The sequence below is a fragment of the Daphnia pulicaria genome, chromosome 6, assembly GCF_021234035.1.
Source record: "Daphnia pulicaria isolate SC F1-1A chromosome 6, SC_F0-13Bv2, whole genome shotgun sequence".
NCBI lineage: Eukaryota > Metazoa > Arthropoda > Branchiopoda > Diplostraca > Daphniidae > Daphnia > Daphnia pulicaria.
In genome coordinates, this window is record NC_060918.1 from 7,245,747 (window position 1) to 7,262,798 (window position 17,052).

The window sequence follows — 17,052 nt, forward strand, 5'->3', positions numbered from 1 at the left end:
AGTCCGAATTCAATGGACAAACATTTCAATCACTTTGAAGTGATTTTCTATTCATCCATTGGGACTGGGAGGGTAAATTTTCATTTTTGAATGTCAACGGCCATATCACGTAGAACGCACCTGGTCTCGTTAGCTCCCAGAAGTTAAGTTACGTCGAGTCCCGTTAGTACTTGGAAGGGTGACCGCTTGGGAATACGGAATGTCGTTGGCGATGAATAGTTTGTTTTCAATAACAAATTTCTTGAAATTTTTTTTCAATCACAATGGTTACCAGTCCAAATTCGTAGATAAAAAATTTCAATGACACAGGGATAGGTTCAATTCATCTATAGGATTGATTCTGGATGAATTCCATTGAGAGTTTTTCAAAGTTTATCGCGATTTTTTATTCGCGATGGTTACCAGTCCGAATTCAATGGACAAACATTTCAATCACTTTGAAGTGATTTTCTATTCATCCATTGGGACTGGGAGGGTAAATTTTCATTTTTGAATGTCAACGGCCATATCACGTAGAACGCACCTGGTCTCGTTAGCTCCTAGAAGTTAAGTTACGTCGAGTCCCGTTAGTACTTGGAAGGGTGACCGCTTGGGAATACGGAATGTCGTTGGCGATGAATAGTTTGTTTTCAATAACAAATTTCTTGAAATTTTTTTTCAATCACAATGGTTACCAGTCCAAATTCGTAGATAAAAAATTTCAATGACACAGGGATAGGTTCAATTCATCTATAGGATTGATTCTGGATGAATTCCATTGAGAGTTTTTCAAAGTTTATCGCGATTTTTTATTCGCGATGGTTACCAGTCCGAATTCAATGGACAAACATTTCAATCACTTTGAAGTGATTTTCTATTCATCCATTGGGACTGGGAGGGTAAATTTTCATTTTTGAATGTCAACGGCCATATCACGTAGAACGCACCTGGTCTCGTTAGCTCCCAGAAGTTAAGTTACGTCGAGTCCCGTTAGTACTTGGAAGGGTGACCGCAGGGGAATACGGAATGTCGTTGGCGATGAATAGTTTGTTTTCAATAACAAATTTCTTGAAATTTTTTTTCAATCACAATGGTTACCAGTCCAAATTCGTAGATCAAAAATTTCAATGACACAGGGATAGGTTCAATTCATCTATAGGAATGATTCTGGATGAATTCCATTGAGAGTTTTTCAAAGTTTATCGCGTTTTTTTATTCGCGATGGTTACCAGTCCAAATTCAATGAACAAACATTTCAATCACTTTGAAGTGATTTTCTATTCATCCATTGGGACTGGGAGGGTAAATTTTCATTTTTGAATGTCAACGGCCATATCACGTAGAACGCACCTGGTCTCGTCAGCTCCCAGAAGTTAAGTTACGTCGAGTCCCGTTAGTACTTGGAAGGGTTACCGCTTGGGAATACGGAATGTCGTTGGCGATGAATAGTTTGTTTTCAATAACAAATTTCTTGAAATTTTTTTTCAATCACAATGGTTACCAGTCCAAATTCGTAGATCAAAAATTTCAATGACACAGGGATAGGTTCAATTCATCTATAGGAATGATTCTGGATGAATTCCATTGAGAGTTTTTCAAAGTTTATCGCGATTTTTTATTCGCGATGGTTACCAGTCCGAATTCAATGGACAAACATTTCAATCACTTTGAAGTGATTTTCTATTCATCCATTGGGACTGGGAGGGTAAATTTTCATTTTTGAATGTCAACGGCCATATCACGTAGAACGCACCTGGTCTCGTTAGCTCCCAGAAGTTAAGTTACGTCGAGTCCCGTTAGTACTTGGAAGGGTGACCGCTTGGGAATACGGGATGTCGTTGGCGATGAATAGTTTGTTTTCAATAACAAATTTCTTGAAATTTTTTTTCAATCACGATGGTTACCAGTCCAAATTCGTAGATCAAAAATTTCAATGACACAGGGATAGGTTCAATTCATCTATAGGAATGATTCTGGATGAATTCCATTGAGAGTTTTTCAAAGTTTATCGCTTTTTTTTATTCGCGATGGTTACCAGTCCAAATTCAATGAACAAACATTTCTATCACTTTGAAGTGATTTTCTATTCATCCATTGGGACTGGGAGGGTAAATTTTCATTTTTGAATGTCAACGGCCATATCACGTAGAACGCACCTGGTCTCGTCAGCTCCCAGAAGTTAAGTTACGTCGAGTCCCGTTAGCTCTTGGAAGGGTGACCGCAGGGGAATACGGAATGTCGTTGGCGATGAATAGTTTGTTTTCAATAACAAATTTCTTGAAATTTTTTTTCAATCACGATGGTTACCAGTCCAAATTCGTCGATCAAAAATTTCAATGACACAGGGATAGGTTCAATTCATCTATAGGAATGATTCTGGATGAATTCCATTGAGAGTTTTTCAAAGTTTATCGCTTTTTTTTATTCGCGATGGTTACCAGTCCAACTTCAATGAACAAACATTTCTATCACTTTGAAGTGATTTTCTATTCATCCATTGGGACTGGGAGGGTAAATTTTCATTTTTGAATGTCAACGGCCATATCACGTAGAACGCACCTGGTCTCGTCAGCTCCCAGAAGTTAAGTTACGTCGAGTCCCGTTAGTACTTGGAAGGGTGACCGCTTGGGAATACGGAATGTCGTTGGCGATGAATAGTTTGTTTTCAATAACAAATTTCTTGAAATTTTTTTTCAATCACAATGGTTACCAGTCCAAATTCGTAGATCAAAAATTTCAATGACACAGGGATAGGTTCAATTCATCTATAGGAATGATTCTGGATGAATTCCATTGAGAGTTTTTCAAAGTTTATCGCGTTTTTTTATTCGCGATGGTTACTAGTCCGAATTCAATGAACAAACATTTCAATCACTTTGAAGTGATTTTCTATTCATCCATTGGGACTGGGAGGGTAAATTTTCATTTTTGAATGTCAACGGCCATATCACGTAGAACGCACCTGGTCTCGTCAGCTCCCAGAAGTTAAGTTACGTCGAGTCCCGTTAGTACTTGGAAGGGTGACCGCTTGGGAATACGGAATGTCGTTGGCGATGAATAGTTTATTTTCAATAACAAATTTCTTGAAATTTTTTTTCAATCACAATGGTTACCAGTCCAAATTCGTAGATCAAAAATTTCAATGACACAGGGATAGGTTCAATTCATCTATAGGAATGATTCTGGATGAATTCCATTGAGAGTTTTTCAAAGTTTATCGCGTTTTTTATTCGCGATGGTTACCAGTCCGAATTCAATGAACAAACATTTCAATCACTTTGAAGTGATTTTCTATTCATCCATTGGGAATGGGAGGGTAAATTTTCATTTTTGAATGTCAACGGCCATATCACGTAGAACGCACCTGGTCTCGTCAGCTCCCAGAAGTTAAGTTACGTCGAGTCCCGTTAGCTCTTGGAAGGGTGACCGCTTGGGAATACGGAATGTCGTTGGCGATGAATAGTTTGTTTTCAATAACAAATTTCTTGAAATTTTTTTTCAATCACGATGGTTACCAGTCCAAATTCGTAGATCAAAAATTTCAATGACACAGGGATAGGTTCAATTCATCTATAGGAATGATTCTGGATGAATTCCATTGAGAGTTTTTCAAAGTTTATCGCTTTTTTTTATTCGCGATGGTTACCAGTCCAAATTCAATGAACAAACATTTCTATCACTTTGAAGTGATTTTCTATTCATCCATTGGGACTGGGAGGGTAAATTTTCATTTTTGAATGTCAACGGCCATATCACGTAGAACGCACCTGGTCTCGTCAGCTCCCAGAAGTTAAGTTACGTCGAGTCCCGTTAGTACTTGGAAGGGTGACCGCTTGGGAATACGGAATGTCGTTGGCGATGAATAGTTTGTTTTCAATAACAAATTTCTTGAAATTTTTTTTCAATCACAATGGTTACCAGTCCAAATTCGTAGATCAAAAATTTCAATGACACAGGGATAGGTTCAATTCATCTATAGGAATGATTCTGGATGAATTCCATTGAGAGTTTTTCAAAGTTTATCGCGTTTTTTTATTCGCGATGGTTACTAGTCCGAATTCAATGAACAAACATTTCAATCACTTTGAAGTGATTTTCTATTCATCCATTGGGACTGGGAGGGTAAATTTTCATTTTTGAATGTCAACGGCCATATCACGTAGAACGCACCTGGTCTCGTCAGCTCCCAGAAGTTAAGTTACGTCGAGTCCCGTTAGTACTTGGAAGGGTGACCGCTTGGGAATACGGAATGTCGTTGGCGATGAATAGTTTATTTTCAATAACAAATTTCTTGAAATTTTTTTTCAATCACAATGGTTACCAGTCCAAATTCGTAGATCAAAAATTTCAATGACACAGGGATAGGTTCAATTCATCTATAGGAATGATTCTGGATGAATTCCATTGAGAGTTTTTCAAAGTTTATCGCGTTTTTTATTCGCGATGGTTACCAGTCCGAATTCAATGAACAAACATTTCAATCACTTTGAAGTGATTTTCTATTCATCCATTGGGAATGGGAGGGTAAATTTTCATTTTTGAATGTCAACGGCCATATCACGTAGAACGCACCTGGTCTCGTCAGCTCCCAGAAGTTAAGTTACGTCGAGTCCCGTTAGCTCTTGGAAGGGTGACCGCTTGGGAATACGGAATGTCGTTGGCGATGAATAGTTTGTTTTCAATAACAAATTTCTTGAAATTTTTTTTCAATCACGATGGTTACCAGTCCAAATTCGTAGATCAAAAATTTCAATGACACAGGGATAGGTTCAATTCATCTATAGGAATGATTCTGGATGAATTCCATTGAGAGTTTTTCAAAGTTTATCGCTTTTTTTTATTCGCGATGGTTACCAGTCCAAATTCAATGAACAAACATTTCTATCACTTTGAAGTGATTTTCTATTCATCCATTGGGACTGGGAGGGTAAATTTTCATTTTTGAATGTCAACGGCCATATCACGTAGAACGCACCTGGTCTCGTCAGCTCCCAGAAGTTAAGTTACGTCGAGTCCCGTTAGTACTTGGAAGGGTGACCGCTTGGGAATACGGAATGTCGTTGGCGATGAATAGTTTGTTTTCAATAACAAATTTCTTGAAATTTTTTTTCAATCACAATGGTTACCAGTCCAAATTCGTAGATCAAAAATTTCAATGACACAGGGATAGGTTCAATTCATCTATAGGAATGATTCTGGATGAATTCCATTGAGAGTTTTTCAAAGTTTATCGCGATTTTTTATTCGCGATGGTTACCAGTCCGAATTCAATGGACAAAAATTTCAATCACTTTGAAGTGATTTTCTATTCATCCATTGGGACTGGGAGGGTAAATTTTCATTTTTGAATGTCAACGGCCATATCACGTAGAACGCACCTGGTCTCGTCAGCTCCCAGAAGTTAAGTTACGTCGAGTCCCGTTAGTACTTGGAAGGGTGACCGCTTGGGAATACGGGATGTCGTTGGCGATGAATAGTTTGTTTTCAATAACAAATTTCTTGAAATTTTTTTTCAATCACGATGGTTACCAGTCCAAATTCGTAGATCAAAAATTTCAATGACACAGGGATAGGTTCAATTCATCTATAGGAATGATTCTGGATGAATTCCATTGAGAGTTTTTCAAAGTTTATCGCTTTTTTTTATTCGCGATGGTTACCAGTCCAAATTCAATGAACAAACATTTCTATCACTTTGAAGTGATTTTCTATTCATCCATTGGGACTGGGAGGGTAAATTTTCATTTTTGAATGTCAACGGCCATATCACGTAGAACGCACCTGGTCTCGTCAGCTCCCAGAAGTTAAGTTACGTCGAGTCCCGTTAGCTCTTGGAAGGGTGACCGCTTGGGAATACGGGATGTCGTTGGCGATGAATAGTTTGTTTTCAATAACAAATTTCTTGAAATTTTTTTTCAATCACGATGGTTACCAGTCCAAATTCGTAGATCAAAAATTTCAATGACACAGGGATAGGTTCAATTCATCTATAGGAATGATTCTGGATGAATTCCATTGAGAGTTTTTCAAAGTTTATCGCTTTTTTTTATTCGCGATGGTTACCAGTCCAAATTCAATGAACAAACATTTCTATCACTTTGAAGTGATTTTCTATTCATCCATTGGGACTGGGAGGGTAAATTTTCATTTTTGAATGTCAACGGCCATATCACGTAGAACGCACCTGGTCTCGTCAGCTCCCAGAAGTTAAGTTACGTCGAGTCCCGTTAGCTCTTGGAAGGGTGACCGCAGGGGAATACGGAATGTCGTTGGCGATGAATAGTTTGTTTTCAATAACAAATTTCTTGAAATTTTTTTTCAATCACGATGGTTACCAGTCCAAATTCGTCGATCAAAAATTTCAATGACACAGGGATAGGTTCAATTCATCTATAGGAATGATTCTGGATGAATTCCATTGAGAGTTTTTCAAAGTTTATCGCGTTTTTTTATTCGCGATGGTTACTAGTCCGAATTCAATGAACAAACATTTCAATCACTTTGAAGTGATTTTCTATTCATCCATTGGGACTGGGAGGGTAAATTTTCATTTTTGAATGTCAACGGCCATATCACGTAGAACGCACCTGGTCTCGTCAGCTCCCAGAAGTTAAGTTACGTCGAGTCCCGTTAGTACTTGGAAGGGTGACCGCTTGGGAATACGGAATGTCGTTGGCGATGAATAGTTTATTTTCAATAACAAATTTCTTGAAATTTTTTTTCAATCACAATGGTTACCAGTCCAAATTCGTAGATCAAAAATTTCAATGACACAGGGATAGGTTCAATTCATCTATAGGAATGATTCTGGATGAATTCCATTGAGAGTTTTTCAAAGTTTATCGCGTTTTTTATTCGCGATGGTTACCAGTCCGAATTCAATGAACAAACATTTCAATCACTTTGAAGTGATTTTCTATTCATCCATTGGGAATGGGAGGGTAAATTTTCATTTTTGAATGTCAACGGCCATATCACGTAGAACGCACCTGGTCTCGTCAGCTCCCAGAAGTTAAGTTACGTCGAGTCCCGTTAGCTCTTGGAAGGGTGACCGCTTGGGAATACGGAATGTCGTTGGCGATGAATAGTTTGTTTTCAATAACAAATTTCTTGAAATTTTTTTTCAATCACGATGGTTACCAGTCCAAATTCGTAGATCAAAAATTTCAATGACACAGGGATAGGTTCAATTCATCTATAGGAATGATTCTGGATGAATTCCATTGAGAGTTTTTCAAAGTTTATCGCTTTTTTTTATTCGCGATGGTTACCAGTCCAAATTCAATGAACAAACATTTCTATCACTTTGAAGTGATTTTCTATTCATCCATTGGGACTGGGAGGGTAAATTTTCATTTTTGAATGTCAACGGCCATATCACGTAGAACGCACCTGGTCTCGTCAGCTCCCAGAAGTTAAGTTACGTCGAGTCCCGTTAGTACTTGGAAGGGTGACCGCTTGGGAATACGGAATGTCGTTGGCGATGAATAGTTTGTTTTCAATAACAAATTTCTTGAAATTTTTTTTCAATCACAATGGTTACCAGTCCAAATTCGTAGATCAAAAATTTCAATGACACAGGGATAGGTTCAATTCATCTATAGGAATGATTCTGGATGAATTCCATTGAGAGTTTTTCAAAGTTTATCGCGTTTTTTTATTCGCGATGGTTACTAGTCCGAATTCAATGAACAAACATTTCAATCACTTTGAAGTGATTTTCTATTCATCCATTGGGACTGGGAGGGTAAATTTTCATTTTTGAATGTCAACGGCCATATCACGTAGAACGCACCTGGTCTCGTCAGCTCCCAGAAGTTAAGTTACGTCGAGTCCCGTTAGTACTTGGAAGGGTGACCGCTTGGGAATACGGAATGTCGTTGGCGATGAATAGTTTGTTTTCAATAACAAATTTCTTGAAATTTTTTTTCAATCACAATGGTTACCAGTCCAAATTCGTAGATAAAACATTTCAATGACACAGGGATAGGTTCAATTCATCTATAGGAATGATTCTGGATGAATTCCATTGAGAGTTTTTCAAAGTTTATCGCGATTTTTTATTCGCGATGGTTACCAGTCCGAATTCAATGGACAAACATTTCAATCACTTTGAAGTGATTTTCTATTCATCCATTGGGACTGGGAGGGTAAATTTTCATTTTTGAATGTCAACGGCCATATCACGTAGAACGCACCTGGTCTCGTCAGCTCCCAGAAGTTAAGTTACGTCGAGTCCCGTTAGTACTTGGAAGGGTTACCGCTTGGGAATACGGAATGTCGTTGGCGATGAATAGTTTGTTTTCAATAACAAATTTCTTGAAATTTTTTTTCAATCACAATGGTTACCAGTCCAAATTCGTAGATCAAAAATTTCAATGACACAGGGATAGGTTCAATTCATCTATAGGAATGATTCTGGATGAATTCCATTGAGAGTTTTTCAAAGTTTATCGCGATTTTTTATTCGCGATGGTTACCAGTCCGAATTCAATGGACAAACATTTCAATCACTTTGAAGTGATTTTCTATTCATCCATTGGGACTGGGAGGGTAAATTTTCATTTTTGAATGTCAACGGCCATATCACGTAGAACGCACCTGGTCTCGTTAGCTCCCAGAAGTTAAGTTACGTCGAGTCCCGTTAGTACTTGGAAGGGTGACCGCTTGGGAATACGGGATGTCGTTGGCGATGAATAGTTTGTTTTCAATAACAAATTTCTTGAAATTTTTTTTCAATCACGATGGTTACCAGTCCAAATTCGTAGATCAAAAATTTCAATGACACAGGGATAGGTTCAATTCATCTATAGGAATGATTCTGGATGAATTCCATTGAGAGTTTTTCAAAGTTTATCGCTTTTTTTTATTCGCGATGGTTACCAGTCCAAATTCAATGAACAAACATTTCTATCACTTTGAAGTGATTTTCTATTCATCCATTGGGACTGGGAGGGTAAATTTTCATTTTTGAATGTCAACGGCCATATCACGTAGAACGCACCTGGTCTCGTCAGCTCCCAGAAGTTAAGTTACGTCGAGTCCCGTTAGCTCTTGGAAGGGTGACCGCTTGGGAATACGGAATGTCGTTGGCGATGAATAGTTTGTTTTCAATAACAAATTTCTTGAAATTTTTTTTCAATCACGATGGTTACCAGTCCAAATTCGTCGATCAAAAATTTCAATGACACAGGGATAGGTTCAATTCATCTATAGGAATGATTCTGGATGAATTCCATTGAGAGTTTTTCAAAGTTTATCGCGTTTTTTTATTCGCGATGGTTACTAGTCCGAATTCAATGAACAAACATTTCAATCACTTTGAAGTGATTTTCTATTCATCCATTGGGACTGGGAGGGTAAATTTTCATTTTTGAATGTCAACGGCCATATCACGTAGAACGCACCTGGTCTCGTCAGCTCCCAGAAGTTAAGTTACGTCGAGTCCCGTTAGTACTTGGAAGGGTGACCGCTTGGGAATACGGAATGTCGTTGGCGATGAATAGTTTATTTTCAATAACAAATTTCTTGAAATTTTTTTTCAATCACAATGGTTACCAGTCCAAATTCGTAGATCAAAAATTTCAATGACACAGGGATAGGTTCAATTCATCTATAGGAATGATTCTGGATGAATTCCATTGAGAGTTTTTCAAAGTTTATCGCGTTTTTTATTCGCGATGGTTACCAGTCCGAATTCAATGAACAAACATTTCAATCACTTTGAAGTGATTTTCTATTCATCCATTGGGAATGGGAGGGTAAATTTTCATTTTTGAATGTCAACGGCCATATCACGTAGAACGCACCTGGTCTCGTCAGCTCCCAGAAGTTAAGTTACGTCGAGTCCCGTTAGCTCTTGGAAGGGTGACCGCTTGGGAATACGGAATGTCGTTGGCGATGAATAGTTTGTTTTCAATAACAAATTTCTTGAAATTTTTTTTCAATCACGATGGTTACCAGTCCGAATTCAATGGACAAACATTTCAATCACTTTGAAGTGATTTTCTATTCATCCATTGGGACTGGGAGGGTAAATTTTCATTTTTGAATGTCAACGGCCATATCACGTAGAACGCACCTGGTCTCGTTAGCTCCCAGAAGTTAAGTTACGTCGAGTCCCGTTAGTACTTGGAAGGGTGACCGCAGGGGAATACGGAATGTCGTTGGCGATGAATAGTTTGTTTTCAATAACAAATTTCTTGAAATTTTTTTTCAATCACAATGGTTACCAGTCCAAATTCGTAGATCAAAAATTTCAATGACACAGGGATAGGTTCAATTCATCTATAGGAATGATTCTGGATGAATTCCATTGAGAGTTTTTCAAAGTTTATCGCGTTTTTTTATTCGCGATGGTTACCAGTCCAAATTCAATGAACAAACATTTCAATCACTTTGAAGTGATTTTCTATTCATCCATTGGGACTGGGAGGGTAAATTTTCATTTTTGAATGTCAACGGCCATATCACGTAGAACGCACCTGGTCTCGTCAGCTCCCAGAAGTTAAGTTACGTCGAGTCCCGTTAGTACTTGGAAGGGTGACCGCTTGGGAATACGGAATGTCGTTGGCGATGAATAGTTTGTTTTCAATAACAAATTTCTTGAAATTTTTTTTCAATCACGATGGTTACCAGTCCAAATTCGTAGATCAAAAATTTCAATGACACAGGGATAGGTTCAATTCATCTATAGGAATGATTCTGGATGAATTCCATTGAGAGTTTTTCAAAGTTTATCGCGTTTTTTTATTCGCGATGGTTACCAGTCCGAATTCAATTAACAAACATTTCAATCACTTTGAAGTGATTTTCTATTCATCCATTGGGAATGGGAGGGTAAATTTTCATTTTTGAATGTCAACGGCCATATCACGTAGAACGCACCTGGTCTCGTCAGCTCCCAGAAGTTAAGTTACGTCGAGTCCCGTTAGCTCTTGGAAGGGTGACCGCTTGGGAATACGGAATGTCGTTGGCGATGAATAGTTTGTTTTCAATAACAAATTTCTTTAAATTTTTTTTCAATCACGATGGTTACCAGTCCAAATTCGTCGATCAAAAATTTCAATGACACAGGGATAGGTTCAATTCATCTATAGGAATGATTCTGGATGAATTCCATTGAGAGTTTTTCAAAGTTTATCGCGTTTTTTTATTCGCGATGGTTACCAGTCCGAATTCAATGAACAAACATTTCAATCACTTTGAAGTGATTTTCTATTCATCCATTGGGAATGGGAGGGTAAATTTTCATTTTTGAATGTCAACGGCCATATCACGTAGAACGCACCTGGTCTCGTCAGCTCCCAGAAGTTAAGTTACGTCGAGTCCCGTTAGCTCTTGGAAGGGTGACCGCTTGGGAATACGGAATGTCGTTGGCGATGAATAGTTTGTTTTCAATAACAAATTTCTTGAAATTTTTTTTCAATCACAATGGTTACCAGTCCAAATTCGTAGATCAAAAATTTCAATGACACAGGGATAGGTTCAATTCATCTATAGGAATGATTCTGGATGAATTCCATTGAGAGTTTTTCAAAGTTTATCGCGTTTTTTTATTCGCGATGGTTACCAGTCCAAATTCAATGAACAAACATTTCAATCACTTTGAAGTGATTTTCTATTCATCCATTGGGACTGGGAGGGTAAATTTTCATTTTTGAATGTCAACGGCCATATCACGTAGAACGCACCTGGTCTCGTCAGCTCCCAGAAGTTAAGTTACGTCGAGTCCCGTTAGTACTTGGAAGGGTGACCGCTTGGGAATACGGAATGTCGTTGGCGATGAATAGTTTGTTTTCAATAACAAATTTCTTGAAATTTTTTTTCAATCACAATGGTTACCAGTCCAAATTCGTAGATAAAACATTTCAATGACACAGGGATAGGTTCAATTCATCTATAGGAATGATTCTGGATGAATTCCATTGAGAGTTTTTCAAAGTTTATCGCGATTTTTTATTCGCGATGGTTACCAGTCCGAATTCAATGGACAAACATTTCAATCACTTTGAAGTGATTTTCTATTCATCCATTGGGACTGGGAGGGTAAATTTTCATTTTTGAATGTCAACGGCCATATCACGTAGAACGCACCTGGTCTCGTCAGCTCCCAGAAGTTAAGTTACGTCGAGTCCCGTTAGTACTTGGAAGGGTTACCGCTTGGGAATACGGAATGTCGTTGGCGATGAATAGTTTGTTTTCAATAACAAATTTCTTGAAATTTTTTTTCAATCACAATGGTTACCAGTCCAAATTCGTAGATCAAAAATTTCAATGACACAGGGATAGGTTCAATTCATCTATAGGAATGATTCTGGATGAATTCCATTGAGAGTTTTTCAAAGTTTATCGCGATTTTTTATTCGCGATGGTTACCAGTCCGAATTCAATGGACAAACATTTCAATCACTTTGAAGTGATTTTCTATTCATCCATTGGGACTGGGAGGGTAAATTTTCATTTTTGAATGTCAACGGCCATATCACGTAGAACGCACCTGGTCTCGTTAGCTCCCAGAAGTTAAGTTACGTCGAGTCCCGTTAGTACTTGGAAGGGTGACCGCTTGGGAATACGGGATGTCGTTGGCGATGAATAGTTTGTTTTCAATAACAAATTTCTTGAAATTTTTTTTCAATCACGATGGTTACCAGTCCAAATTCGTATATCAAAAATTTCAATGACACAGGGATAGGTTCAATTCATCTATAGGAATGATTCTGGATGAATTCCATTGAGAGTTTTTCAAAGTTTATCGCTTTTTTTTATTCGCGATGGTTACCAGTCCAAATTCAATGAACAAACATTTCTATCACTTTGAAGTGATTTTCTATTCATCCATTGGGACTGGGAGGGTAAATTTTCATTTTTGAATGTCAACGGCCATATCACGTAGAACGCACCTGGTCTCGTCAGCTCCCAGAAGTTAAGTTACGTCGAGTCCCGTTAGCTCTTGGAAGGGTGACCGCAGGGGAATACGGAATGTCGTTGGCGATGAATAGTTTGTTTTCAATAACAAATTTCTTGAAATTTTTTTTCAATCACGATGGTTACCAGTCCAAATTCGTCGATCAAAAATTTCAATGACACAGGGATAGGTTCAATTCATCTATAGGAATGATTCTGGATGAATTCCATTGAGAGTTTTTCAAAGTTTATCGCGTTTTTTTATTCGCGATGGTTACTAGTCCGAATTCAATGAACAAACATTTCAATCACTTTGAAGTGATTTTCTATTCATCCATTGGGACTGGGAGGGTAAATTTTCATTTTTGAATGTCAACGGCCATATCACGTAGAACGCACCTGGTCTCGTCAGCTCCCAGAAGTTAAGTTACGTCGAGTCCCGTTAGTACTTGGAAGGGTGACCGCTTGGGAATACGGAATGTCGTTGGCGATGAATAGTTTATTTTCAATAACAAATTTCTTGAAATTTTTTTTCAATCACAATGGTTACCAGTCCAAATTCGTAGATCAAAAATTTCAATGACACAGGGATAGGTTCAATTCATCTATAGGAATGATTCTGGATGAATTCCATTGAGAGTTTTTCAAAGTTTATCGCGTTTTTTATTCGCGATGGTTACCAGTCCGAATTCAATGAACAAACATTTCAATCACTTTGAAGTGATTTTCTATTCATCCATTGGGAATGGGAGGGTAAATTTTCATTTTTGAATGTCAACGGCCATATCACGTAGAACGCACCTGGTCTCGTCAGCTCCCAGAAGTTAAGTTACGTCGATTCCCGTTAGCTCTTGGAAGGGTGACCGCTTGGGAATACGGAATGTCGTTGGCGATGAATAGTTTGTTTTCAATAACAAATTTCTTGAAATTTTTTTTCAATCACGATGGTTACCAGTCCGAATTCAATGGACAAACATTTCAATCACTTTGAAGTGATTTTCTATTCATCCATTGGGACTGGGAGGGTAAATTTTCATTTTTGAATGTCAACGGCCATATCACGTAGAACGCACCTGGTCTCGTTAGCTCCCAGAAGTTAAGTTACGTCGAGTCCCGTTAGTACTTGGAAGGGTGACCGCAGGGGAATACGGAATGTCGTTGGCGATGAATAGTTTGTTTTCAATAACAAATTTCTTGAAATTTTTTTTCAATCACAATGGTTACCAGTCCAAATTCGTAGATCAAAAATTTCAATGACACAGGGATAGGTTCAATTCATCTATAGGAATGATTCTGGATGAATTCCATTGAGAGTTTTTCAAAGTTTATCGCGTTTTTTTATTCGCGATGGTTACCAGTCCAAATTCAATGAACAAACATTTCAATCACTTTGAAGTGATTTTCTATTCATCCATTGGGACTGGGAGGGTAAATTTTCATTTTTGAATGTCAACGGCCATATCACGTAGAACGCACCTGGTCTCGTCAGCTCCCAGAAGTTAAGTTACGTCGAGTCCCGTTAGTACTTGGAAGGGTGACCGCTTGGGAATACGGAATGTCGTTGGCGATGAATAGTTTGTTTTCAATAACAAATTTCTTGAAATTTTTTTTCAATCACGATGGTTACCAGTCCAAATTCGTAGATCAAAAATTTCAATGACACAGGGATAGGTTCAATTCATCTATAGGAATGATTCTGGATGAATTCCATTGAGAGTTTTTCAAAGTTTATCGCTTTTTTTTATTCGCGATGGTTACCAGTCCAAATTCAATGAACAAACATTTCTATCACTTTGAAGTGATTTTCTATTCATCCATTGGGACTGGGAGGGTAAATTTTCATTTTTGAATGTCAACGGCCATATCACGTAGAACGCACCTGGTCTCGTCAGCTCCCAGAAGTTAAGTTACGTCGAGTCCCGTTAGTACTTGGAAGGGTGACCGCTTGGGAATACGGAATGTCGTTGGCGATGAATAGTTTGTTTTCAATAACAAATTTCTTGAAATTTTTTTTCAATCACAATGGTTACCAGTCCAAATTCGTAGATCAAAAATTTCAATGACACAGGGATAGGTTCAATTCATCTATAGGAATGATTCTGGATGAATTCCATTGAGAGTTTTTCAAAGTTTATCGCGTTTTTTTATTCGCGATGGTTACCAGTCCGAATTCAATGAACAAACATTTCAATCACTTTGAAGTGATTTTCTATTCATCCATTGGGACTGGGAGGGTAAATTTTTTATTTTTGAATGTCAACGGCCATATCACGTAGAACGAAACTGGTCTCGTCAGCTCCCAGAAGTTAAGTTACGTCGAGTCCCGTTAGTACTTGGAAGGGTGACCGCTTGGGAATACGGGATGTCGTTGGCGATGAATAGTTTGTTTTCAATAACAAATTTCTTGAAATTTTTTTTCAATCACGATGATTACCAGTCCAAATTCGTAGATCAAAAATTTCAATGACACAGGGATAGGTTCAATTCATCTATAGGAATGATTCTGGATGAATTCCATTGAGAGTTTTTCAAAGTTGATCGCGTTTTTTTATTCGCGATGGTTACCAGTCCGAATTCAATGAACAAACATTTCAATCACTTTGAAGTGATTTTCTATTCATCCATTGGGACTGGGAGGGTAAATTTTTTATTTTTGAATGTCAACGGCCATATCACGTAGAACGCACCTGGTCTCGTCAGCTCCCAGAAGTTAAGTTACGTCGACTCCCGTTAGTACTTGGAAGGGTGACCGCTTGGGAATACGGGATGTCGTTGGCGATGAATAGTTTGTTTTCAATAAAAAATTTCTTGAAATTTTTTTTCAATCACGATGGTTACCAGTCCAAATTCGTAGATCAAAAATTTCAATGACACAGGGATAGGTTCAATTCATCTATAGGATTGATTCTGGATGAATTCCATTGAGAGTTTTTCAAAGTTTATCGCGTTTTTTTATTCGCGATGGTTACCAGTCCAAATTCAATGAACAAACATTTCAATCACTTTGAAGTGATTTTCTATTCATCCATTGGGACTGGGAGGGTAAATTTTTTATTTTTGAATGTTAACGGCCATATCACGTAGAACGCACCTGGTCTCGTCAGCTCCCAGAAGTTAAGTTACGTCGAGTCCCGTTAGTACTTGGAAGGGTGACCGCTTGGGAATACGGGATGTCGTTGGCGATGAATAGTTTGTTTTCAATAACAAATTTCTTGACATTTTTTTTCAATCACGATGGTTACCAGTCCAAATTCATCGATCAAAAATTTCAATGACACAGGGATAGGTTCAATTCATCTATAGGAATGATTCTGGATGAATTCCATTGAGAGTTTTTCAAAGTTTATCGCGTTTTTTTATTCGCGATGGTTACCAGTCCGAATTCAATGAACAAACATTTCAATCACTTTGAAGTGATTTTCTATTCATCCATTGGGACTGGGAGGGTAAATTTTTTATTTTTGAATGTCAACGGCCATATCACGTAGAACGCACCTGGTCTCGTCAGCTCCCAGAAGTTAAGTTACGTCGAGTCCCGTTAGTACTTGGAAGGGTGACCGCTTGGGAATACGGGATGTCGTTGGCGATGAATAGTTTGTTTTCAATAACAAATTTCTTTAAATTTTTTTTCAATCACGATGGTTACCAGTCCAAATTCGTAGATCAAAAATTTCAATGACACAGGGATAGGTTCAATTCATCTATAGGAATGATTCTGGATGAATTCCATTGAGAGTTTTTCAAAGTTGATCGCGTGTTTTTATTCGCGATGGTTACCAGTCCAAATTCAATGAACAAACATTTCTATCACTTTGAAGTGATTTTCTATTCATCCATTGGGAGTGGGAGGGTAAATTTTCATTTTTGAATGTCAACGGCCATATCACGTAGAACGCACCTGGTCTCGTCAGCTCCCAGAAGTTAAGTTACGTCGAGTCCCGTTAGTACTTGGAAGGGTGACCGCTTGGGAATACGGGATGTCGTTGGCGATGAATAGTTTGTTTTCAATAACAAATTTCTTGAAATTTTTTTTCAATCACGATGGTTACCAGTCCAAATTCGTAGATCAAAAATTTCAATGACACAGGGATAGGTTCAATTCATCTATAGGAATGATTCTGGATGAATTCCATTGAGAGTTTTTCAAAGTTGATCGCGTGTTTTTAT

At 38.0% G+C, this 17,052-nt stretch overlaps 43 pseudogenes; all 43 read left to right on the forward strand.

The window, feature by feature from the left end:
- The first annotated feature begins 92 nt into the window (after positions 1-92).
- On the forward strand, positions 93-211 carry LOC124345316 (annotated as a pseudogene).
- Positions 212-495: 284 nt separating this feature from the next.
- LOC124345782 lies at positions 496-614 on the forward strand (annotated as a pseudogene).
- A 284-nt stretch (positions 615-898) lies between these two features.
- LOC124345701 lies at positions 899-1,017 on the forward strand (annotated as a pseudogene).
- A 284-nt stretch (positions 1,018-1,301) lies between these two features.
- On the forward strand, positions 1,302-1,420 carry LOC124345516 (annotated as a pseudogene).
- A 284-nt stretch (positions 1,421-1,704) lies between these two features.
- On the forward strand, positions 1,705-1,823 carry LOC124344665 (annotated as a pseudogene).
- Positions 1,824-2,107: 284 nt separating this feature from the next.
- Positions 2,108-2,226, forward strand: LOC124346163 (annotated as a pseudogene).
- A 284-nt stretch (positions 2,227-2,510) lies between these two features.
- Positions 2,511-2,629, forward strand: LOC124345198 (annotated as a pseudogene).
- Positions 2,630-2,913: 284 nt separating this feature from the next.
- LOC124345199 lies at positions 2,914-3,032 on the forward strand (annotated as a pseudogene).
- A 283-nt stretch (positions 3,033-3,315) lies between these two features.
- On the forward strand, positions 3,316-3,434 carry LOC124346107 (annotated as a pseudogene).
- Positions 3,435-3,718: 284 nt separating this feature from the next.
- Positions 3,719-3,837, forward strand: LOC124345200 (annotated as a pseudogene).
- Positions 3,838-4,121: 284 nt separating this feature from the next.
- Positions 4,122-4,240, forward strand: LOC124345201 (annotated as a pseudogene).
- A 283-nt stretch (positions 4,241-4,523) lies between these two features.
- Positions 4,524-4,642, forward strand: LOC124346108 (annotated as a pseudogene).
- A 284-nt stretch (positions 4,643-4,926) lies between these two features.
- Positions 4,927-5,045, forward strand: LOC124345203 (annotated as a pseudogene).
- Positions 5,046-5,329: 284 nt separating this feature from the next.
- On the forward strand, positions 5,330-5,448 carry LOC124346470 (annotated as a pseudogene).
- A 284-nt stretch (positions 5,449-5,732) lies between these two features.
- Positions 5,733-5,851, forward strand: LOC124345875 (annotated as a pseudogene).
- Positions 5,852-6,135: 284 nt separating this feature from the next.
- Positions 6,136-6,254, forward strand: LOC124346164 (annotated as a pseudogene).
- A 284-nt stretch (positions 6,255-6,538) lies between these two features.
- Positions 6,539-6,657, forward strand: LOC124345204 (annotated as a pseudogene).
- Positions 6,658-6,940: 283 nt separating this feature from the next.
- On the forward strand, positions 6,941-7,059 carry LOC124346109 (annotated as a pseudogene).
- A 284-nt stretch (positions 7,060-7,343) lies between these two features.
- Positions 7,344-7,462, forward strand: LOC124345205 (annotated as a pseudogene).
- A 284-nt stretch (positions 7,463-7,746) lies between these two features.
- On the forward strand, positions 7,747-7,865 carry LOC124345207 (annotated as a pseudogene).
- A 284-nt stretch (positions 7,866-8,149) lies between these two features.
- Positions 8,150-8,268, forward strand: LOC124345517 (annotated as a pseudogene).
- A 284-nt stretch (positions 8,269-8,552) lies between these two features.
- Positions 8,553-8,671, forward strand: LOC124344666 (annotated as a pseudogene).
- Positions 8,672-8,955: 284 nt separating this feature from the next.
- Positions 8,956-9,074, forward strand: LOC124346111 (annotated as a pseudogene).
- A 284-nt stretch (positions 9,075-9,358) lies between these two features.
- Positions 9,359-9,477, forward strand: LOC124345208 (annotated as a pseudogene).
- Positions 9,478-9,760: 283 nt separating this feature from the next.
- On the forward strand, positions 9,761-9,879 carry LOC124346112 (annotated as a pseudogene).
- A 153-nt stretch (positions 9,880-10,032) lies between these two features.
- On the forward strand, positions 10,033-10,151 carry LOC124345703 (annotated as a pseudogene).
- Positions 10,152-10,435: 284 nt separating this feature from the next.
- LOC124345209 lies at positions 10,436-10,554 on the forward strand (annotated as a pseudogene).
- A 284-nt stretch (positions 10,555-10,838) lies between these two features.
- LOC124346113 lies at positions 10,839-10,957 on the forward strand (annotated as a pseudogene).
- A 284-nt stretch (positions 10,958-11,241) lies between these two features.
- LOC124346114 lies at positions 11,242-11,360 on the forward strand (annotated as a pseudogene).
- A 284-nt stretch (positions 11,361-11,644) lies between these two features.
- LOC124345210 lies at positions 11,645-11,763 on the forward strand (annotated as a pseudogene).
- Positions 11,764-12,047: 284 nt separating this feature from the next.
- LOC124345518 lies at positions 12,048-12,166 on the forward strand (annotated as a pseudogene).
- A 284-nt stretch (positions 12,167-12,450) lies between these two features.
- LOC124344667 lies at positions 12,451-12,569 on the forward strand (annotated as a pseudogene).
- A 284-nt stretch (positions 12,570-12,853) lies between these two features.
- On the forward strand, positions 12,854-12,972 carry LOC124346165 (annotated as a pseudogene).
- A 284-nt stretch (positions 12,973-13,256) lies between these two features.
- Positions 13,257-13,375, forward strand: LOC124345211 (annotated as a pseudogene).
- A 283-nt stretch (positions 13,376-13,658) lies between these two features.
- Positions 13,659-13,777, forward strand: LOC124346170 (annotated as a pseudogene).
- A 153-nt stretch (positions 13,778-13,930) lies between these two features.
- Positions 13,931-14,049, forward strand: LOC124345704 (annotated as a pseudogene).
- A 284-nt stretch (positions 14,050-14,333) lies between these two features.
- LOC124345212 lies at positions 14,334-14,452 on the forward strand (annotated as a pseudogene).
- Positions 14,453-14,736: 284 nt separating this feature from the next.
- On the forward strand, positions 14,737-14,855 carry LOC124345213 (annotated as a pseudogene).
- A 285-nt stretch (positions 14,856-15,140) lies between these two features.
- Positions 15,141-15,259, forward strand: LOC124345757 (annotated as a pseudogene).
- A 285-nt stretch (positions 15,260-15,544) lies between these two features.
- Positions 15,545-15,663, forward strand: LOC124345230 (annotated as a pseudogene).
- Positions 15,664-15,948: 285 nt separating this feature from the next.
- Positions 15,949-16,067, forward strand: LOC124344678 (annotated as a pseudogene).
- Positions 16,068-16,352: 285 nt separating this feature from the next.
- Positions 16,353-16,471, forward strand: LOC124346472 (annotated as a pseudogene).
- A 284-nt stretch (positions 16,472-16,755) lies between these two features.
- On the forward strand, positions 16,756-16,874 carry LOC124346473 (annotated as a pseudogene).
- Positions 16,875-17,052: the final 178 nt, after the last annotated feature.